Here is a 24,421-nt window from a genome sequence, read left to right as displayed (position 1 = left end):
ATTGAAACAGAAAGTGTGAGTGGGAAGTGGCATGTTCTTGAACAGAAAGTTCTCTAGCATGCTTCCCCACCTCCCTACGCGATCTCAGTTTTGAAATGTATATGCGAATACATGGCTGCTTGTCTGGTAGTGGAAAGATAGTCGTGGCTTAATATTATCATCGACTTTCCCTTTCTCCTGAAAGTTCCTGAACTACGAGACTGGGTTTTAAGTCTTGTTTTTTGGTTTTAGTTGTTGTTTTTTAATGAGACAAACTGCCACGAAGATTAATGAGGACTCATCTTACTGACATAATGTGAACCCAAGTTTGCAAAACACTGAACAGAGGTCTGAGGATGCTTTTCCCTCTGTGAAAAACATGCAATGTAAAAATTCTAAGCTTGGAGATAGGGATGCCAAGGGGAAGTGGTGAAGATGACTTCTGTTAATGCAATTATTTTCTCTATGTGCTGTTTTATTTTGGCATCAAATATCCCCAGCCACCCTTCTTGAAACTAAAAGATTTAGAGAATTGTTTTAAAAATAGTTTTCCAGAAAGTCTAAACTATCCACCAGTTGCCCTCCTAGCTATCTCTGTGTCTCTGGCTTGTTCATTCCTAACCCTAACGTGACTGATCAGTGATTGTTTCTCTTCTCCTCGCTTCCCATTTGTAATTGTCTGTTACCCCAATCCAGTTATCCACGTTTGATGTTTAACTGTGTTTAAAAAAAAAAAAAAAAGAAAAGAAGAATTGGAAAGTCAAAAGAACAGAAATTGGTCAAAAATAAACTGGTATATAGATAGCACTGAAGACAGGGTGGGTGGAAAGTAGTGTTTATTAACACTATACATTATACATTATGAAAATCTAACTCTTGATAGTGGAAGTTTTTCATTTCTTTGTAAAATGGAAGACCTGAATGGCTTTTTCAAGGCCTTGTGAGGTCTGTAAACTGCTCTAAAGTGAAGTGAGACCTCCAACGCACAGTCCAATACTTAAACCACCTAGGAAGCAAGCTGCCTAATACAGTGCGTTGCATAAGAACAGATTGAGCTAGCCTAATAAACTAATAAAGGCTTAGCTGAAGTTCACAGGCTCAGTATGCTTTACTCTGTCATTGATTTGAGGCAAAACTGTACGTTGATTTGAAAATAGTACGACAGAGGCCTATCACTTATTCTTTTGTCTCTCATCATAGCTTCCAGTTATCTTCCTGTATGATATTATAAAGGATTATGTATCAGCCAACTCTTAACTCCTTAACGTGCTTTTCATAGCTGCCAGAGGTAGCATGAGGAATTCACTGCAGTTGCCCATTATTTTTTTTTCTTCTCCTAACTTTCTCACTCATTGCTTTTTAAGCAGTTGTGCTTTAGAACAGGGCTATTTTTAATTTTGGAGAAATATTCACTCAGTAAATACTTCGACCAGGAGTCCATAAACCATTTTGGGTATGTATTCTAATTCAGAAGATGATCTGTCAGAATTAATTGAGAATGCCTTAATGTAATCAAGTCCAGTTCATTAGGCAAACATCTAAATTATTAATTTAAATACTGAGTAGTTCAACAGCATTTTTAACAGTAACACATGCCAACGTATTTTAATTTTAAAAAGTCCTTCTTACAGAAGTTGATGTCCTGCTACTGTTGTTAGACGCAAGTAGTTTCCAGCTCGCGAATGTTCTACCTTTTTGGAGTCTGTTAAAGTGTTCTACTCAAAAAAGTTTTATGAAACAGAAATGTGTTTTGCATTTAAAATTAAGCATAGAGCATCACTTTCAATCAAGTAATTCTTCTTTGGATTAAGTAGAGTTGCACCAGAGATGAACTTGAACCGGGAAGTTTAATGTCATACTGTTTCATCAGTTTTACAGGCACTGTGATAGTGCGTAAGTACTTAGTATAAATCTAGTACTTTATTATTTTAGCCATTCCCACTGCTTCAGTGTTAAGAAAAATAGTCTCTTCATATGCTGAACTAATGTCACTCCCCTTTTTTTAGTACTGCCTTCCGCCTCTGTAATCTAGGACACAGAGATTCCCCTGAATATGAAATAAATAGGGGATACAAGAGGAGGGCAGTGTGGTCAACGGGACAAGAGAAGCAACAAAGTGAATAGTAATGGCTGTGGGCTGAGGACGTAAGGTGTCTGAAAAGACTGCACTGATTCAACCAGTTTCAGTTTCTATAAAAGGCACCCACTGCTGTCTATTAGCTGAAACTAAGCCAGTTAGTTGCAGATCACAAGAAGCTTGAAGCATGTAAGAAAGAGCTCTGCACTGTGGCACCACCTGTAGGATTAGGGACGGAACATCTCCTTTCCTGCCAGTAGCTCTTCAGGGAAAAAGCTGGTGCAAAACAAACACAGGGAAAATGTCGTATCAGTTCAGTTCTGCTCAATTTGATCATGTGTAACTCATGAAGCATACATGCAACCACTCAAATATTCGTGTAATGGATCAAGGAATTGCCAAGACGGTTTCAGTTGTTTTCTGCACCTGAACTTAACTGTTTGGACTCTGTATAGTGACCGTAATACTTAACATATGTCGCCTTGGTTCTCCAGAGTTAGTGAAGAAATGGCAGCACCTCAGGCATTTCCAAATACTTGCAAGCTCTGGTGGTACACAATTTGAGGTATTCCCAATTTTCCGGAAAGCCAGTCCTTAGGTTAATGATGGCTCTTCCTAGTCACTAACAAAAACAAAATGTGTCCTTTGTAACTATAGCGACGATAGGACTAACATACAGAATTTGAACTTTGAGGCTGCCAGTATGGTTCTTGGTCTGTGAGGTGTTGTTTTTTTCCTGAAAGCTTGGCTAGGTCTGGTGAGAATTACATCTCTGTATCCCACTCTACTTTTTCTCTACCTTTTCTAAAAAGATATGTTGATACTGTGTGTTGCGGTTTGATACACAAGTGTCCTACGTGGTGGCATCAAACGAGTAGGCTTTGTATCAGACGCAGTTTAGTTTCAGCAGCATATAGCTCTACCTGTTTTGAAACTTCTTAAACACCTTCAGAAATTGTGACAGAACACGTTAAATAGATGCTGCTTGATTCTGGTTATTTCTGCTTCCAGCTCGCTGAGTTGGGATATCCCTTTGAACACAGAGCCTTGTGTGAGTGCCTGAATTAGGCTTGCCTTAAGCCATACCTGACTGTGTGGAAGCGAGGGGTAGATTCTGTGAGGCTGATATATCTGCTTGTGAGAATATAGGTACGATGAGAAAGCATATGACAAGAGTTTTTTGACTGGTGTTGCAGGGGCATGTGCTATACCAGGTTCAGGATTAGCAAAGGATACCATTTTCACATAACACAAATGGGAGCTAGGAGGCAAGTTTCAGTAATTTCTAAAACATGTTTGCTGATGGGCTGAGAGGACCAGCTGTAAAGCCATAGGCATGCCATATGTCACCTTTCCTGCAGGAATTTTAATACAAGGGTGTTTTTTTTTTTCCATCTTTTTTTGATTATGAGAAATCAACTTTGAATTCAGCTGTAGTTCTTCACGCTCAGCTTTACTTAGCCTTTAGATACAGTTAACCTTGTGCGTCCAGTTTCTAGTCATCCGTTTATTTAACTTGAAATACTCCAAGTTATTTTGGTTTGGCTTTCATTTTTTAAATAATAGCATGGTCAAATATGGCATAGAGTATTGATAGCATCATTAATAATTCAGTGTGACTCGCATTTTTTCCTCAATATTCCTGATCTCTTGAATGTTAAAAATACTTGTTTAGTAGTAAGTAAATCTTTGACATTTTTTAAATTGCAGCTTGCGTAGGTTAAGTTTGCAGAATGGTTTTGTTACAAGTGTCGTATGAAACAAGGCCTTTCCCATCGTTATTTTCTATGCTATTGGAAGGAAAATAACTGTAGCTGAAAAGAGGGATCTTCAACTAGGAAATGGCATGCATGGAATTTACATTAAAGCCGAATATTGCATTTTGAGCCAAGGAACAATCAGTGGGCAATGCTAATGAGATGAGTTTTAAAAATCTTTCCGAAAAGAAAGTGTATGTCGTTGGAAAAGGCATAGAAACTAAGGTTAGTTTTGTGGATGGAGCAGAAGGCCCGGGAAGAAGACACAGAAATGTATGGGCAAACGCTTTAGAAAAGCAAAATCAACTGAGCAAAAGTGGTTTGCACCAGCTCAGTATCCAGATGACTAGCAGACGTACCGAGTCCTCTGGTTTTAGTATGAGACTCACTCAGTTGGCCTCTCGCTTACGCTCCATGCTTTGGCTCCAATCTCAAGTACAGTGACAGAGCAGTGTGGTTTTTTTCTCTGTATATCTGCAGAATGCACGTGTCAAGGCTAGTCGAGCACCGGACACGCAAGGTCCAGCAGCAAGATGCTGGTGGCAGCGCTCTGCTACTCCAGGTGATGTCTGTCTTCTTAGCAGGATGCACGCTGAACAAAGCCTGCCAAGAAGGCTTGTTCCCCAGTAGCCTTAAACCACACAGGTCCTCTCCTGTCACTTGATCTAGGTTGCGCACTTGCACACACACAAACGCGTGTGCACACACACACACACACACGAACGCACGCACGCACCCTTGACCGTGTGGCTGAGTACATGTACGTACCCACCCATTCTGTGACCTGTCAAGCAAGCCATTTTTGCCTTTCATCCCGTGGACTACTGTGTATGGTTTTGTGTCAGTATTTTCAGCAGTTGAGAAGCCTGGCTGTGGAGGTATATTAGATGTATAACAGCATTTGACTTTTAACAAACTAATTCCATGAGTCATTGTAGTTAGGCTAAAAATTTCCCAAATTAGATTTTCTGTGGTTAAAGTAATTGAGGGAAATATTTTTTTTGACCAAGAAAACACTGAGATTCAAAGACAAATAACTCATTTCATTCTTGCCTTCAGGTATATGCAATCGTAAAATATAAATACAGACCCCATATAAAATATAAACCCCAGAGTTGAGCTGGGGTTTATAATGTTTTGCAGTCTTTGTTCTTCGGTTGACTCGTTCAGATGATTCTGTTGTTGTAAAGGGGGTGTAAAAGTACTCTGGAAGCCTTCCTGCACGGTATGTTTTTATTCAGTCTTGTATTGCTGGTATAATAATGCCATGTTTTATATGCCTACTTAATACTTTTTACACGTGTCTAGTAAGATTTCTGGCAGAGAAATATAAGCAGTTTGTAGGTAGGAGTGTAGGTGGATCTGAACTGAAACTTTATCAAAGTGATGCTTGAGCATTGTTTTCTAGATTCCTGGACCAAGCTCGTCCAGCCTAGTCAACTAAAGTTTCTAAATCTCTTAGTAAAAGAGGCCGTAGTGTTCATGGGGCATTCAGGACAGCACTTGGAGTCAATGGCAGCTGCTGCTGGGTACCTTTCAGAATCAGTCTATCTTTTTGCACGTACGAATTTTGGAATTTGTCTTTGATAATTTTGCCATGGACAGTGTGATGTTCTGACAGAGTTGGCAGGATTTTTGAATTTGATTGAGCTTAGTAGTCCCGTGAAAGTTACTGTGCTCATATTGCAGTGTAAAACATGGGAAACAATTTTTCCTTTAACGCCTTTTGTTTAGTATGGTAAGAGCAGTCCATGGGAATCATGATTACATCTGTGTCATTTTTGTTCTCCCTTATCTTTCTTGAAACATTAGCATTTAACTGGGAGAGGTCGAAAGAGACTCTGTTTCCCGTTTTTACCTCATTAACCCCATCTCCCGTTCCCTGTTATGGCAATGGTACCATTTTACCTCCCAGGGTAATAGTGTGGCTTCCCTTCAAAATGTGAATGGTGTCAGGGAGAGAGGGATAAGACAAAGTTAGTGAGGTGACAGTGGGAGCTGAAGTGTCTTCCCCTGGATGCTTAATGTCTCTGAACAAAGGGATAAAAAATTGACTGCTTGACTTAAACGATTCAATGATTCAACGATAGCACTAACAATAAGCACCAAATAGTTGAAACAAACTGGTTGTGAACAGTCTGTGGGTCAGAAGTTGCTCACATTTTTCAGGTTGTGTGTGCACATCTGTATATTTCAGTAGAAAAACACACGCCAAATATGATGAAACTGACCCATGAAAGTAGGCATCAGTTTTAATTTTTTTCTGTCTCAAAAACTTTCTTGAGGAGTATTTCCCCAAACTACCAAACAAAGGTAAGAGCATGGGTTATTAGAATTTCTGTGTCCTTAAATTCCATTATTGTTTGAAAAATCTCACATTTAATGATATTTTTGGTTCTTATTTTTAAAGTGCAATAACACAAGTGTATGTTTTCAATATATTAATACAATTTCATTAGAAATTTGGACAGTTACAGGATCTAGGATTTGGATAGAGAGATTTGGATCCTCAGTTCTTTCTTACGATGTTTGAATACTCCAATCTAAACATAAACTTTTCATCTTCCCCTTCAGACCGTTCGGAACACGCTACAGGATAAGTGCCTTATCACAGGGACTTTTATCTCACAGCATTCTGCAAATATTAAACAACCCTCATAAGAACTATATAAACGAGTTGTTGTTACGTTTTATTAGGGGGCTTTGTAAATGAGCAAATGTAGGCATGGGGGGTTTAAATTGCTTTGCCATTTTTACACAGCAAGTCAATGTCAGTCTTAGGAACAGAACTGAAGGGTCCTTGGTCTTAAACATATTACCTAGTACTTTCTTTGTAGGAAGGGCCAGTGTTTCTTAAAGTGACTACTGTGCATACTGTTATTGCTTCATATCACTTCAGTTCTAAGTGTGTCCAGTGTATTGAATAATGAAATAAATTAGGACTTGTAAAGGATGACTGTACCACAAAATGTCCCCTGGGATGAGCTTGCTTTTAATAGGGATCTTTTAAAAAAAAAAAAAAAAAAATTTTTTTTTTTAAACCTTTTTTGCATACAGCCCAGATCATCTATTTTTTAGTTTACCAGTATTTTTCTTGTGTGGTTGAAAAGCCCTTAGTTTTGCTCAGGGGAAAAGCCTCATGCTGAGAAATAAGGGATCCCAGTTGTACACTTAATCAAAGTGGCATGCTCCACACTTTGTTTCTGAGTAATTTCCCTAGCAAACTCATGTGATCTTCATGTTTCACTTGCATGAATCAACTCCGAAGTTTGAGACTGACTCAGTTGTTTCTCATGCTGACAGGCAAAGGAAAAGGTTTTTGGGGGGGAGGCAGGGGGATGGGGTTCAACTCAATTCAAGCTGCTGAAAGGAAATGAAAAGGACGATTTGAAAACCACAAATAGTAGGATGAAAGATTACAGATACCAAACAATAGCTGTGCTGCACAGTAAATTGTTGATTGGGGTATCTGTATTAGGTGATGTTTGGAGTCTCTACGTGTAGGATGATGGAAAACACAGATTATGGCAGTGAAAGTAGAACAACAATGGAGTCTGATTCTTTGTTTCCACTTTTCAAAGGCTTTTTTTCCCTTCCCCCTGCCTTTTTTTTTTTTTTTTTTTTTGATAAGGCCCAGGAAATTGTTAGCGACATGCTGGTGGGAACCTATGGAAAAGAATACACAGTATATCAATGGTGCAGTTCTTATCCCAAGAGCTGTGTTGGTGGGTGTGGGAATAGCATGCTTTCAATGTGAGCTGTTGCAATGAGATAGCATTGAGAAACCAGAACAGAGAACAGTACAGATTTAGTCTAGGGAACTAAGGGCTTTATCCAGCAGTAATGTGTGTAAGGACAGACAATGTAGCACTACTGTTTGGTTCAACAACAAAGAACTGTAAAAGGATTTGATAGTAAGGGATTGGCAGAAAAGCTGCATGTATCTGCACAGTACAGTAAGTATCTTTTTAAATGGTATTTAAGTGATATAGTTACACTTAAAAAGACAGTATTTAAAATTGTTATCTATAATAGACATCATTATTTTAGAATAGGGTCATTTAACACCAGTGAAGTTTTATTAAATAAAAGGTCAGTGGTACTTTGTTGCAGTATGGGAATAAGATGCAAGCAGAGGCACAGGTGGAAAAGCAGAGAGCTGACCGATCTTCTTTACGAAGGTGGTTTTAGTTATTGCAGTTTGATTTCTGGATATACTTACAGCCTGGGATCACTGGGAAATCACCCCGAAAGTGTTCATTTCTATGTCCCCTTCAGCATACGCCTATTTTGTTTTGGAATTGAAATGGCAACAAGTTTTGGCTGCAACTTCACCAAGGTACTGCACATTCATTGGAGCTACTCATGCTTAAAATAGGCAAATGGTTAAATCTTTATGAAGCCTATATTGATGAATGGTTAACAGAGTTAGTATTGCTGCAGTGGATGCGTGATAGATGTCCTTCAGAAGGAAATAATATTTTCATTGTCTGTATGGCAGCTGTCATGACCAGTGAAGCCCTTTGATACACCATTACAGGCACACCTTTTTGGCCAAAGGAGTGAGTGGTCAAATGATCACATATGTCAGTCACAATGCTGCTTTGGGAAAGATTATAGATTAGGAAATGAAATGTGGATCTGTCTTTTGACCTTGTGTCTGGAGACTTGCCCCCCTTTCTAGCACTGAAAAATATTACTCTGGCAAGATAGGTAAAAACCAGTTACGACTGCAGACACCTTTTCATGTTTAAAATTTGGTAGTTGCTGGACAGAAATTTTTGAGGATCACAGCAAGGGCACATCTCTGGCTTAAAAAAGATTATGCAAAATGATTTAGTTTAGTTCTAAAGTGTGTAGAACTCTGTGGCATAGTGAAAATTTCTCTTGAACTGAGAAAGATGTGTAGCTAAGCTCTTCTGCAGTGTGTGAACCTATCTCTGAAGTTAAAAGTACCAAATTGTATTTTATGGTTTTGTGACCCGCATGACTTCCATTAGAGAGTGAACAGAAGCATCTAAATCCATTGCAATGCTTGCAAATGGAAAGATGCCCTCAGGAATCCCTCCTGTTGTGTACCAAAGTACAATGAGGTGGTTAACGTTTTGAAATGTAAGTGAATGGCTGCCACTCGGTCTATACTTTAAAATTAATATTGTATAAAATGCTAGCCGCATTGTCAATCTACAGAACAGTGCATTTTGCCTTTCTTTCTGCTGTTCTGAAATAATACTATATCACTCTGACCTCAAAATAGTCTATGGAGGCCCATCCAACTTGCTAGAAACTTGAACGTTCTGTCATTTACAAGGTAAGATACTCACAAACAAGAAATGGAAAGTTTCTCTATGCCCATGCCAAGTTTAAAAGACAAATGACAAAGCATAACAAGGCAAATGGAACTAAAAAACTGTTGTTGCCTACAGTTGTGCAGGAGAATCAAAGTGAAGGTATTAAGTTTTTCACAGTCTTGCATGTATTTTTAAAATACACCTTATAGGGACATTCTGTTAATTCCCAGTGAAAAGGTGGACTCCGTGGTGTATGCCTGTAACGCCATAGCTTCCTGTGGGACACTCGCTGCTTGTCTGCAGGCAATTGGAGAGGCTAAATAAAATTAATGAGGGAAAGAAAGTGTTTTTTGGATTGGGGGATTATGGTGAGTAGAGACTTCTTGGCAACGTATTCCCATTTATTTCACTGTAGTATCTTTCTTTAACTGCGTACACTTCAAAGATGATGCAAAATTGGAATTACGGATATTGCTACTTTGTAGTAAATGTATTGCAAGGTTCTTAAATAATTAAATTATATATGAGTTCTTAAAATTGAGTGTAATTAGTCATTAATGAGCAAAATCTGTTGCTGTGCAGTGTTGATATACTCCATGCAGACTATCCTTAAGTTTGACAGGATTTGGTTTAATTTCTAAATGCAGATGTGCGGTAAAACTCCACTGTTGTGTATCTTGTAAGATAATCACTAAATTAGCCAGTAAGTTGCATAACATATCAGATGTTTAATTTTAGTATAATAAATTATAGATTTGTCAATGACTCAGTTTTCTGCCTCTGTCTAATGAGAATCTATCTTGATGTAGAAGCATGGAGAAGGAAAGATGTTGATACTAACAACAAGCAGTAAATTTAAAAACGATGGGCCTGGCATATGAAGCTGGCAGGTTTTTACTCAACAGTTCAGATTCACACTGCACAAGAGCTACAGGAGAAACATTGTCACCTGATGTGGCGCCGTTGGATATACAAATTCATTATACTGCCTCTTGTTTTGTGTGGGATAATTGTGAATATCAAAGGCTAGTGTTAATACTAACAACTAAAAAGCTTACCTTTTAAAGTATATAGGCATAAAGGGTAAGAAGTGAATGGAACGTGATGCCCTGAGAAATCAAGGCAGATGCACGTTCAAGAACACTGTGAAGAAACTTGTATTTCTGCATTTGGACTAAAGTCCCTAGAACTAAAGTAAGCAGAGGTCTCCCTGGAATCAATGAACAACTCCCACCCCTGAAAACCTTTAGGGTTGTGTACGTTGCAGGATCAAGCCAAACAACGAAGCTTCTTTGCATTGTTGGTTTAAAACAATCTTTAATGAGCAGTAGCAAAATAAGAATAGGAGTATTGACCGCTTCATTAAGAGCGAGCGTGTTTTCCTAATGCTCATGCTTGTATAAAAACACAGTTAATCTCGGGTAAGTAAATACCGGGTAGTCAATTCAAAGTTGTGGCTAATCTGAAAAAATTGTAGGAGTTTGCTCCAGAAGTCAATCATTAAAAGCTCTATAGCGTGTAGTGCTCCCTTCAGTGATTCAGTTGAGGCTGTTACAAAGATGAAGGGCTTTTTAGACTGATCACCTGTATTTTGTTATTTTCTACCTCATGTTCATTCTTGTCAGTTGGTCAAATTCTTACTTGGTTGAAGTCTGCTGAACCTGGACTCAGTTGGACGTACAAAGTGAAATGCTGATGTTCAGACCACATCGTTTAATCTTCGATAAAACTCTGCTGACTCTTCAGTGAAATACACAGTATATACTACAAACGTACATATGCTTCATACTCAAATGACTTTGTATGGTGTATTCATACGCTTCTGTTGTACCTTAGGTCAGGTCTAAATCTCAGTGAGGCTGGGCGGAGAATGATGCTAGTGCTTCAGCAGTTGCCTTTTGTTCTTCTTAACCCTTTACTGAAATTGGCATAGCTTTAGGGGCTTGTCCAGAACAAACTTTCCTCATGAGAGGCAAAGGAGGAAATAGTGTCATCTGTTTTGCTTTGTTTCTCTTTACTGAAATACAGGAAATTCAACCTAGGTAGCCCAGAGAAATTGTGGAGTCTCCATCCTTGGAGATGCTCAGCGCCCATGTGGATACGGCCCTGAGCAACCTGCTCTAATTTACCCTGCTCTGAGCAGGGGGATCCAGAGGTCCTTCCAACCTCAGCTTTTCTGTGATTCTCCAGTCAAAAAGAACAAATGTGAAATCACCACAGTTAGAAGTGGTTAGAAATAATTCAGTTTTACTTTGGCAGTGGCACCAGTGCATCTAGAAGATCGAACATTTCCAAATGCAAACAGAAAGTTGAGCTATATCAGAGAAGAAGAGAGAATAAACACTCAATTTTTCATTGTTCCAGTGACCATCGTTGGATGGTACATGCTCACCAACATGGGTTGTGACTGGTGCGTTCGCTTTCAACATCAGTAGCCATGTTGAAGGAAAGATTCCAAAAAGCAATGAGAGAAAAGAGCAGGGAAATGTCTACAACAGGAGAAATAAAAATTTCTAAAACAAGATTTACACAAGCTAGTGAATGAATGATGTGTACACATTACGTACAGCATTGTATGACTGCTTTGCGAAAGTTCAAGAGTTTGCATAAATAAATAATGGAAAGAAAAGCTAAACATACAGTCTAGTGAAAGAATTGTTTCACTCGATAAGTAGGCTCAGGGAGAGGCTCAGGATGCTAACGTTTGTCTTTGTATTCTATTTCTGCTGTAGTATTATTTATATTATAAATAACATGCATGTGGATAAGGTGTGCAATTCAAAGGGAGTGCCGATTTATGAGTAAAGCAGAATCTTTAGTGTGTATTGTGCTTCCTAACTTCAGTAAGTTCCATAATTTTCTTCATGCAGGAATGTTCCTTCTATAAGGGGGTATGATGCAGTCTCCCTGCGTTAAAGGACCATTGCGATTTGATTAGGATGTGCCGCGAAGTCCATCTTTGCCCTAAGAGGTTTGAATTTAATGTGAGGGATGAAAATATGCGGTGGCCGTATATTTGCTAGAGAGACTTCTCTTCTGTACATTGGGTGTAAAACTGCTGTGCTGCTAGTTTTGCTTATATTGTATTGTTGTTTCAAATATTGTCAAGGTCACACAGAAGAGCAGGTGAACTTCTTTTAAATATGTTATTCTAAATGATTATAATTAATTAATTAGCCATTCTAAAGCTTTTCCAGCATCTCCCATGAAAGATACTATAGAAGTGCAAAGTATTATCACTCATGTGTTTATTACTGACTGCCTATAAAGCGAAAAATCTTCAAACTCTTCAAAACAGATAAATTCACTATTTTTAGCAGTGTTTGCAAAATACACTTATTGCAAAATGATTTGTTTCTAAATTTATGTTAAGCTGATGGCAAAGATACATATGGTTACTTTCACTGCTGAAGATGTGCTGCTGTGTGTTGATCATCCTTTAGTGCATTTTGAATGATAGTTAGTCTGTGGGGACCAGTGAAGACCTCCAATTAATTATTACTGGAGAACATGAAATCATAAACAAAATTCCTTATAATAAATTTTTAAAATGAGATGGCATGTTTTATTTACGGTACTAGTCCATTTTGGGGCTTTAAATCTATGAACAAAAACAAACATGCTTTTTATCAAACTGAAATAAAAAATATCAATAGTATTTCTTTCTTATCAAAGTAGGACACACAGCATATGAACTGGACTTCTAAATAACTGCAGGGAGAAAAGCAATGGAAGAGGAAGAAAAGATTTACTTTAATTCATAGAAAGTGATTGAGAATATGTGTAAACAATAGAGAAAACAGCAAATGCTTCCAAACATCGTGGTGGTGATTAACCATTAAGGTTAGCTGATTTGATGGAATTATTTTTTAGGATTAAAAACGGAGTTATCACCTAAGAACGCTGATAATTATTAAATACTTACAGCAGAAATTGTTTTTAGTTATAGATAGAAGAGCAGTGAGGCTGAGAACATGCAGTAGTTTCCAGTAAGTTTGGGGCCAAAATCCTGCTACAAATGCAGAGTTAGGCATGCTTCTTGTCTCATAGGGATCGTAGTTGAAACTACAAAACAAAGAAGGAAGTACGATCAAATAATAAAATAAAAGTCGATATTCACCATCTTTTGCTCGAGTCTTGCCTCTCTTTTATTTACCCTCGGCCTCATTTGTCTTTTCAATCACAGATTCAGTCTGCGTCTCTGGAAAATGCAAAAGTACGCAGTAGATATACTGTAGTTTAATAGACAAATATTAGTAGATGAGATCACGGGCTTGTTTCATTGAAATGTGTGGAAATTCTACAGTCTGTTCTTTTTCTCACTATTGAAAATCTTTCCCTACCTTCCTGTCGCAAACAGCAAATTTCTTTCCCTGGCTTTATCAGGGCAACTTACTGCTCTCTTCATCCCATCAAACAGCTCCACTCTTTTCTCAAATCAATCTCTAGTCAATTCATCCAGACCTAGCTAAGATGTGGATCTCTCAAAATGGTTTCCATCACTGCGAGTCATGTGATGACACCATGATACCAAAATGTGTTTTAAGCAAAAAAGTTTTATCAGAGTAATCAGCGTCTGCTAGAGCCTACAGACGTTTTGGAGAACTTCATCCAAAAGTATCTACAAGGCCAGTAACATGCAAGCTGCTGGTCCAGGTGGACCCAGTAATTCTTACTCATCACTGGATTATATGGGCTCCTCCCCAAATGCCATCATTTTTTGCACTCACCACGCAGACAGCTATGTCCATGACCTATATTGTTGTCTCTGTTTTTATCCGATAAGGCGTTACAAAGCTGTAGCGTAGTGGCGGGACAATGCTGTGTCTCAGGGGAGTGTTTTTAAGTTCTTTATTCTCTCTGTGATCCTTTTCCATCAGATTTATATCCCTTTCTTCCACCTTATAAAAGACATCATTAAATCATTTGCCCTCTTTCCCCTAGCTTTCTTCTTTTAGGTGCCTTATTATGCTCGTGGAGCCATGGCTACCTCTTACGTGTCTTTTATTCCCCCAATTCCTGGGTCACAAACTCGAAGGAGCGCACCATGCAGAAATCAGGTTTTTCTTGTCTTTCCCTGATGATGGGAGAAACAGTGCTGGAACCTCTCCTGAGAAGTCCTTTGTGACCAGAGACAGGCTTTTCATTTGCTTCCAGTTCATGATTTTGCTTTCTTTTCCAGGAATGAGAGAAGAGTGGGCTACATGCAGCCTTCTAGGTATGAGGCTGCAACACATTTGACAGTGGCCCACTCAGTCGTTACCCTTTTGCGTATTTGTTAAAGGCACAGTTACTCTGCTGTACTGGATGACTGAAAGTATGTTTCTGATCTTGGGGAGCATAGCTCAGATCACAGCACCGCTGGAACTTTAATGCATACGTTACTTGTCATTTTGACAAAATGCTATGAAAGTGCTTGAAAAAGTGCAGCGAGTTTACTGATTCAGAATCTGAAGACTTTATCAACAATGCAACCCAAATTTATCAACATCCAGATAGCCCTCTGATACACAGAAATGCAGATGTTTCCTAAGGTGCTTAGGAAAAAAGCCAGTCACAATGCTTTCATCTCTGTTTGGACCTCAAGAGGTGGGACCTTACTGATGTATTCATCCTCAGTTCACTGTGCCTTTTTGTTAACAAAAGGTTTTCTAACGTAACATTGCTACTACAGGAGCAAAAAGATGCATATACAGAGGAATAAAAAAGTCCATTCAGTATAGACTGAAAGAATGATGGAACGTGCGCTTAACTGCTAATACGCTCAGGGGCAAGGTGAACTGGAGAGATGGAGTATGCTAATGTATCGAGACAAGTGAAACATACTTACCTGCAGTTTTCCACCCAGAACAATCCATTACAGAGTTATTGGTCACTATTTAAGTGTAGAGTTACTAGTTACCATTTGTATTCTTTTTGCAGTTCTTGCAAGGCTTTGCAAGATCTTGGGCAACACAAGATTTGTCTTTTTGAATCGAGGCTAGGATTCCACGGGTGGTAGAGGAAATAATGGAAGGGAGTTAAAGGACACCATAGAAGGGAAGGTGGTAATGAGTATAAGCCTGAACATCGTAAGCAGGGTCGTCTTACGTAACTTGAGAAATCTGAAGATTACTTGTCTCATGTAAACTATTCTTCTAGGCTTATTTTATAGCTGATGGAGAGAAATAGGCACATACAGACAGAGAACACTGGCAACTCTATTATACCGCTACTTTAAGGATAAGTCACTTGCTGGAGGAATCTGGACAACTGAATTAGAAAACTAGTATTTTGATGTCTAAAGTTATTCTAAGTGGTTATAGAAGTTGTGTAAACTCATACACATTTATGTAAAAGTTATAGAAGAGAGGTTTTGGAATCTCTGTCCTTGGAGATTTTTAAAACTTGACAAGGCTATGAAGTGACCCTGATTTAGCTGTGAAGTTAGCACACCTTTGAGCAGGTGATGAGACTAGATGGCCTCCATGGTGCCTTCCCAACCTAAATAATTCTACAGTTCTTTGAATTCTAGCCTCGTTGTGCTTAATTCATGTGAAATTTCCGTTCTTCCTTTGATAATTGTAAAATCCAAGAATAAGATAGTAATACTTGCAGGCTGTCTGTTGTGCCGTTGCTTTGAAATGTGTAGAATTACTTCATTCACAATGATCAATTGTTTTCATTATTCTCATGTGTCACATCCCTGCGTGTAGAATTTTAAGATGTCTGTGGAATATAACTGAGATAGGACCAAAAGGATTTATCAGTGTAAACACCTACTGAATAATTTACTTATGCTGCAACAATAAATTTCAACAGAATTTAGAAATTGGAAGTCTAATGGAAAATTTTCCAAATGTTTGTTAAAAAATAGCATACTCAAGGGATGAATTTTTTTTTTTTAATAGGTAGAGTGTTTCTACTCTTTTTTTTCATCTTGCTTGTGCGATGCATGCTGTCTCATTCCTTTCTGTTCCCACCTTTTTGAAACCATTTTCCTCATCAGTTGCTGGTAATTCATTCAGATTTTTTCCTCTAATTTTTTTTTCTTTTTCCCTCTGGTATTTCTGAGCAATTCACCCACAACCTCTTCCAAACTTCCCACAACTTTCACTTTGAAGACACGTTTCAATGACTCAGCTGTCCTTCCCTCTTATTCTGGTTTTGTTCTTCTCTTCTACTCAAAGCATAAAGGAATTGTGTTTCTATTCTTAAAAGCTCCCAGACTTGGACAGAAAGCAGAAACCAGTTGGTACATTGAGTTTTAACCCGGTATTATTTTTAACAGTTGATAAAGCCTGTAGGGTGGTACTGATAGACCAGTGGTATTAAACATCAGTATGAGACTTGGTAGCACTGAGCCTTTTAGGTCAGCTATTTCTGATAACAGTAGTTGAGGATGAACTGTCACAGATACAGCTGCAGCACCAATAAAATCCTACACTAGCAAACAAATGAGCATGAGTAAGAATTATAATGGACGTGTCTGAGTTTTTATGAAGTGATTTCGATCAAGCTGGAGGAGTTGTACTGCAATGGTGGCTCTGCTGATCATCTGAAAAAGACTGATACACATAGATGGGTATGCAGAATGTGCAAGAAACCGCAATATGAGTACTAGCCATGTGATGACCCAGCTAGTCAGCCACTTTTAGTGTCGAACAACAGCAGGCAGCTTAAACCATTCATTTCTGTTACAGTTCTCATAGGGAAAAAATAGCTATTCCTCATGTCCCTTTTAAAACTGTGTCGCAGAATTAAATTTCCTCCACCCCTTCCCACCAAGTAGTCTGTTCTTTCCTAACACCATAGAGTTTTGCTCATGATAGTGAAGATACTGTCAAGTGCAAAGTTAAGCAGTTTTGAAAAATTTCAGTATTAAGAAATCCACTTTCTTTTTATATAATTTCAGTTCCAGTATGTTTCCACGTTTTTATCTTCAGAATAAATCATGCTGTAAAACTATTCTAAAGTATTTTAAAAGATACTTTTTCATTTATGTGTTTGGATGGTGAAAGAAATAAAAAGATGAAAAAAAATTCCTTTGTGGTAAACACTTATTTTATAAAAGTAAACAAATAAAATATTCCTGAAGTACTTAACTGTCAGTATTTGAAGGCCTGTGGCAGCATCTGGAAGACAAAAAAAGAAATAATTGATTAGTGGGTTTTGTTTGATCTGTTCAGGGATGAAAGGGACCAATACTGTCTACAGGGATGAAAGAGTGGAGAAGTGCTCTCAGTACTGCCTCCGTTATCTGGTTATTCGTACGCTCTTGTGGAGTGTTAGAGTTGCCTCTACCTGACCCTCTGTCACACTTGAAAAAAGAAAAGAACCAAATAGGTATACTGTGCTGCGATTCTGAAAGTTTTCTCATTAATATACCTGAGGAATGTCATTTTCAAGTCTGCGAAGGAACATCAAATCTGTTTTTTGGTTTATCTTAAACAGCGTTGTCTCTAACTGTCCATGGCATAATTGTGGCCCTAATTTTTGCAAAAATTAGGCCTATGTTTAACTTCAGTCATAAAGTCTGGATTTTGGTACTGAGGACCAAAATCACCTAAGCATCTGTTAATCTGGTAGGTTGATTTTACACCTCTATCCTAAATGACGAATATTGAGTGTCTACTATTTCACTTCTGCTTATTCATAAATGCTAGGCAAAAAAAAAAAAAAAAAGATGAAAACTTTTGAAAGTATCATCTATTGCATTACAACATTCATATAGTTGTATATAATAAAGTACTTAAAGTGGCTAGGAAATGATTGTAGCAATATATAAGTGGGATTCAAATACCAGTGAGATGTCTAGGGTTTGGCTTTGGGATAGCCGTTGCGTCATAGTGCACTATGCACCCTTGTTATACGCTATATGAGGCTGAAACATGTATCTGTTCTGTTCTCACTGTAGATATTGCTGTATGGTCTACTGCACATTATGTATTAATGCATACTGCATCTGATTGGATTTGGCATATTCTTTGAGTAGAAAAAATATTCACTAACTGGTGTCTTTCTGATGCCTTTTTAAAACAGTAACTGGTCCTTCAAGTCTAAATTTCTGATGAAGTTCAAAGTTACATGAATGTGCATATACTACATTAGCATGAATCTGTACCAAAGTTGTCATATAACTTAAGTGGTGGATCCATTTATGTTTACTACAGAAGATACTCAGTTAATTTTTTTCACTTGAAAAAAATGTATAATTTAATTCAGTGCCTCAAGATGGTAGACTTTTCTTTAGGCACTCCTCCTGAAGATTAAAAAAAAAAAAAAAAAAAAAATCTTTGAGGGGTAGGAGGACTGGCTAGTTTCTGGAGACTAGTAGCGCTACTAATGTTTTCTTTTCACCAGACTCTGGACAGGAAACAAATCAAAATCTGCCTGTGAGTCCCTGCCATCACCCTCTGTTCTGTCCTCACATCCTTCCAAACATGTGGGATCCATGGTCTAACCAACCAAGGCCAGTATGTGGCCCTGGTCACTGCCAAGAGGAAGTTCTCTGTAATTCCTTACAGCCCTGGGGAGCCCTGGGAGAAACTTCAAGAGAAACAACTTTATTTGAACAAGTGTTTCAGAAGATTTAGAGTGCTTCCTGAATGAGCTAGGGCAGACAAAGCGTAGAAGTTCCATAATAGAAGCGGTTTTCCCCCCATCGGTCCCTCTGGTTGAAGGTATTTCACACTTCCGACAGGCGTATCGCACAAGCATGAGGTGAGGGAAGAGAGGGCGGGGAAATGAACGCTGGCGTTTAGTGCAAATCGTATGTGGTATTTGTTCTGTAAAATTAGTGAGAATTTATTAAATTTTCCTTGTCAAGGTGGAGCTGTTCTGGCATTCAGACTCAAAAAAACCAGCATCTATATAAACCATGTTCTAAATTAACTATTTAATAATGTTTTTTAACGTCAGAATTGTACAGTAAATAATCAAATTGAATATTCATGTCCTGCAGCTGCTCCCATAGAAGTTAGTGGCAATATTCCAGTTGACCTCAAAAGAGCAGTCACATACCCAGAATTAGTAGGTGATTTAAGTAAACCGTTTTTAGATATTATGACTAATAATATTCATACCATCATTTTGTCGTGTGTCCCTTTACTTACTAAAATGACCGAAGACAAAACAGATGACACAACATTTAATTTCAAATTGAGAGATTAAGCAATAAAAAACAGCCACGTTTCCTCATTTGGGGGCTAGTCTTAGCTTCCGTATCTTTTTCCCCTTTCCTACATAAAAGAAAAGATGATATTTTAAACTTTTTTTTTTTTAATGCTATTCTTCTGATCCTAGACAAAACACGTACTGTCCTGAATGTGTGCCACAATTTCACAGGTCAGACTTTATTTCTGGTAGAATCAAAGTTGCTACTTACTTACTCTCTCCATATGTAATCTTTTGGGTGCTGCCACATAGGTCTGTGAAAGCTTTTGGGTTAAGAGCCAAAAAGCTTCTGGGATCTGCGTATCACCAGTGCTTCTTATTCAAGGAGTTACCATACACAACAAAAAGCTGAATTTCCATATTTCATTGGTTTTCATTGCCAGGAAATAGTTCTAGTCCAACAGGTCGTCATTTCATGAGGATTTTAAGCCAACATTCGCGGCACTGCCATCAAAAGACATGTTATCACGTCCCACATCCTTGAGTCCATCCTCATTTTAGTTTCTCCTTTGTAGTAGCATAGCCGTTTTCTGTGACCCCAGGACGAACCATATAAAGCAACTGAACCAAGTTAAAGTGAGCTTTATTTTTTTCTTTTGGCTGAATGATTTTTTTAGCTGGGAACAAGCTTATGCTGGTGGAGGGAGAGGGTGAAACAGGGCAGGGACAAGCCACAGCTTGGACGAGCTCGTATGGACGAGATAAGGGGTTACTTGTTTTGATGGCGGTGATAGAGTACAGCCTCACTTTATGTAATTGATTTTCAAAATACAGCTTAATATGTGTAAGTACTGAGCCCCAGCACCAAGCGGTGTGAGTGAAGGATTTACCCAGCTGTTCCACAGGCATTTCATTGCCCTTCTATCCTGTTGCCAGTATCATGTTGGTAGCTGGAGAAGGGAGCAATTTGTACGTATTGCATGTGTGCTTTTTTTCCATGCGTTCACATGTACATGCACAAAGCATGCTCTGTCTTAAAATTTTTAGTTTCTTCACATATTTCTCAGATACTGTTTCTTTATTTCACCCTTCATATATTGAAAAACTCAAGGGTGTTTTATCCCTTTCTCATGTCTTATGTCTGGGATACTGTCTCCCTCGCATGTGACTCTTGAATCTGTTACGTTTTTGCAGTAATTCTGGGTAATTCCACTGTATTTCCAAGTTCACCCATGCTGAAATAAAAAGGTTCCTAATCAAGTTCATTACATAAACCCCAGCATGACTATGAGACACATTTTAAAAAATGGCATACCACAATTGTTCCTTTTGATATTAGCTCATTTCAGAGACATTCGCTTTCATTCTACAGCAGGGATTGTTTTCTAACACTTCACAGAACTCTAAAATACTTGGCAGTACTGCTCATTTATCTAGTCACATAAGGAAACAATATTGGCCAGGTATAGGAGCCCAGGAGGAAGTTTGACAGAGGACAAGTCTTTCATATTACAAGGTAAAGATGAAGGCCGGAAGACTGAGTTGAAAAGATATTTTGTTCTGTAATTAGCAACCTTTCAATTCCAGCACCACTTCTTTCAACACGGTCTGATTTGAGTCCTGTCACAGAAACTGTTTCAAATTGTGACCTTGGCTAGACTGTTCAGTTAAGTAAATGCAGTATTGGACATCCACAAATGTTTTACAATTGAATTTTTAGGATATTTCACCAGCTCCATGACAGCCATTTGGTACCTTTCTCAATATTTAAACCAGAGGCAGAGGCAAGTCTGAAACTGTGAGTACAAGGACGTTCATATTAGCCATTTCCTGAAATGTATAGCCTGTTAGTGTAGAAAATTTCTGGTACGTGTACTATGTCTTGTCCAGTGGATGACTAGGAAGAACTGGAAAGAGGTCGGTCCGCCATGTGCCATACACAGATCCTATTCTGTCTGTGGAGTCTTTATGAATGGAGTAAAGTATAATAAGGACAGATGCATTCAAACTCCCACCTTAAGTAGGATTCCCCAAAACATGTAATCCTCATCTTTCGTGGTAGCTCACCATGCTGTAAGTTGTTTTCCATTGCAAGTCATTGGAAACATGCTGTTTATTCAGCTTTAGTGCATACATTCTCAACACCAAGTAAGATCATGAGGGAGACAGAAAGCATGGACCTTGGTCGGATTTTATAATGATGTCAATGTTCTCTTTTAGAGCTTCATTTGCATTTGTCCCCAGTTCTGAAGCAGAGGACTCTCTCTTCCTTTCTGATCAAAGCTTTGAGGCTTTATGAAAATATTTGTTTATTCCTTCCTATACGAATCCTTGCTTGTTCAGTCATCAGCCAAAAAAATACTCAAGACATTTGTTCTGCATAGGATCTGCTTATTCTACATAGAAGCTGCCTGAACAGCTGTTTGATGGAGATTGCCAGATCACCTCATAAAGCTCCTTGGTAGTTGGAAGACAGAGGAAGTTTTAAAGTACCCTGTGTCAGAGCAGGCTTAGCAGATCTTGTAAGAGCTTTGCCCGTTTCTTCTGCTCGTGGATAAATAGACTAATACTTGAGAGTCTGGTCAAAAAGACTGGTTGGCTCCTCTTGCCATATACAGATTTTGCAAACTGTTCTTCATTTAATTATTCTCAGATGCTCAAAACTTATCATATATAGTGCTGGTAATCTGTCGCTAAGCTCTGTAACTTAAGGGGAGTTCTGCTCTTTTGTACTCACAAAGGATCTGGCCCACACATTTTACAAGACTGATTGAAATGGGAATTTGAAGAGGTGCATGAGAGCACAAGTACTGATTCAAGGAGAGAAGAAACATGGTGGAGTGAGTTGTTTGGTTTTTCCTATCCCTAAATTCTCCATTGTGCCATTAGTTAGAAAACAGAAAATGAAAAAAATTAAAAACGTTGGCTGTGCGCCTATTTTTTATACAATTTTAGTTTTGATGGGAAATTCTCAGTTGATTTTGTTCTGTAGCAACATTATCAGAGGCAAAGTTTCTGAAAGCTTTGGCTTTTTTAATGTCCCTGTTTGCGCATACATTTAAAGATGGTGCCTGTGCTTATATTATGTTAATTAATCTTTATGTTCCAAATAATAAATAGGATATGTTATCAAATAATGAATGTGTTCCTGGGGGTCTGATGTCACCAGCATCACGCTAAGGCTCTGGTGATCAGGACTCTGTTCACGTATTTGGTCCTGGTTATACAGCTGCAAGCATGTCATGTCATTTCCCTAAGTCCTTCTAAAGTAGGAGTAAGTGTATAGCCTCCACCCTCGGCTTCTTTCATAAAACCTTGAGAGTCATGATGAAAGATGCAAAACAGGGAGCATTGTTTATTTCTCTTAAAGCTTATCTCAAGTATTACATAATTCATAGAATGTCTTAGGTGAAGGATTTTGTATATCCATTATCACATGGGGAAACTGGAAGTCAGAAGAACAAATTGGCTTGCACATTTAAGTTGTTGGTTATGCTAGCTGTAAGATCCAAAAATTCTTGTCATGTTCTTTTTCATCTGGAGCCAGTGATCCTGTACCTTCATGATGCGTGAGAGCAATTTACATAAAGCTCTCGCTTGATCTCCTCCTTTTTGCGTTCCTCTGTCTCTCCTTGCTCCCTGCATGTGTTTCTATGTTAATGGTTATTTTAATTGTGAAGTAGCCAAGAGCTTCAGAGTCTTCTACCCACAGAGTTGGGGGTATTATACCTGAGATTCTTCAGGTTAATATTCCTCTTCGAGGCCGCCGATAACTAATGTGAGTATTTGCACAGACCTAAACACAAATGTTAGTGTACAGACAGGTGCGGATATAAAAGCACTGAAAATAAAACAGCTCATTCAGAATTTTACATCGCAGAAAGGTGGTTCTTGGTGAAAAGCAGGAGTAAAATGTTAGGTAGGGTCTGTGCGTGTTCACTTGGTCCAAATCCACTTATTCTAAGAAGTGAAGGTTCTATTGGCATTTAACTGAGTCGATCATCTCCAGAGTGTATCATTTCTGATCTCCTGTCCACCAGTAATGTCCCCTTATCCTTCCAAAAATACCTTTTCTATCGTATTTACAAATCCAGGCTCCACTAAATTAGAAGAGTTGACAGAGAAAAGGGGGTTGATTGCCCTTATTCAGTGACGTTATCTTTCCACTAGAGAGGAAGATCTGTCCAATAAAATACATCACCTTTTTCTGAATGGGGCATCATTTGCTGTAAGGAAAGGAAGGCTTATAGATTTGTATTATACTTTATTTTTATATAGATATATACATTTATATATGTTTATAGAATTTGAAACAGTTTTATTTAGGAGACAGTCACTTCTCTGTAGAAGTTCTATTTTCAGTTTTGCTGGGTTTACCTCCTCTCGCCCTTCCTTCACCAAAAGTTGAACAACAGGTTTTAAATTTGGTCTGTGAATATTTGAGTTGATAGAGAAAAGTTTTTGAAGTAAGTGAACATGAGATGTGAAAAAGATGCTGCCGACCTCCAGTAAAATCTTGCAGGAAGGAATTGGAAAAGGTGTAAATAAGATGTAATTTATTGGATTCAGGTAGCTACATCTAGTTCAAAGGACCAAAATGCTTTTAAGTTACTCTTCCAATAAAATGGAAATCTTAGTAATGATAGAAAAGTACACCATATTGAACTTGGATGTATTGCGAGTACATAGCTGTTTATGTTTTATTGTAGTATTATGTTTTATTATTCAGACCCAGAAAACCGGCAAAGCAATAAGACACAGTCTTTACAGTTTTCTAGTTAAGGCCAAAAATAGAGCACCCCATCTAAAGTGGAAGTTCATTACTCAGAACTGAGTGTTAAACTGTTTGTCATTGGTCAGAAAAAATGTAGCTGCTCAGCACTGTTGACCCATCAGCGGTAGCTTACTGCATACGTTGTTTATTCACTGAAAATATTTGTGCAGGGAACAGGTGTAGAGTAGAAGCTGAATGGCAACGTTATGATGGAGTAAGGGTAAATCACATTCTTTCTCTGAAGTATTTGCCAAGGAAGACCAGTCCTACAGCTCTCCTTTTCCACCTTCCCCCTCTAGCCTTCTTCTTAATAAGCATGGAAACACAATAAGCTGTACTGGGTATTGTTAGCAAGGTCTCCATCCCTCCTTAACTTACCTGTGGTTAGTCCTAATGCTACCAGCATATGGCTTTGCTGAACTCTTAGGCAGTACTATTTTCTTTAAAA

General features: G+C 38.3%; 1 long non-coding RNA gene across 1 annotated transcript in view; it reads left to right on the top strand.

Annotated features, from left to right (window-relative positions):
- The window catches only part of LOC138067435 (uncharacterized), a 227,198-nt gene that overhangs the window by 118,561 nt on the left and 84,216 nt on the right, over positions 1-24,421 (top strand). The gene's annotated exons all lie outside the window — the stretch shown is intronic.

The sequence above is a fragment of the Struthio camelus genome, chromosome 5, assembly GCF_040807025.1.
Source record: "Struthio camelus isolate bStrCam1 chromosome 5, bStrCam1.hap1, whole genome shotgun sequence".
Taxonomy (NCBI): Eukaryota; Metazoa; Chordata; class Aves; order Struthioniformes; family Struthionidae; genus Struthio; species Struthio camelus.
Note: the sequence above shows the minus strand (reverse complement) of the source record. Positions and strands in the feature narration are given on the sequence as shown.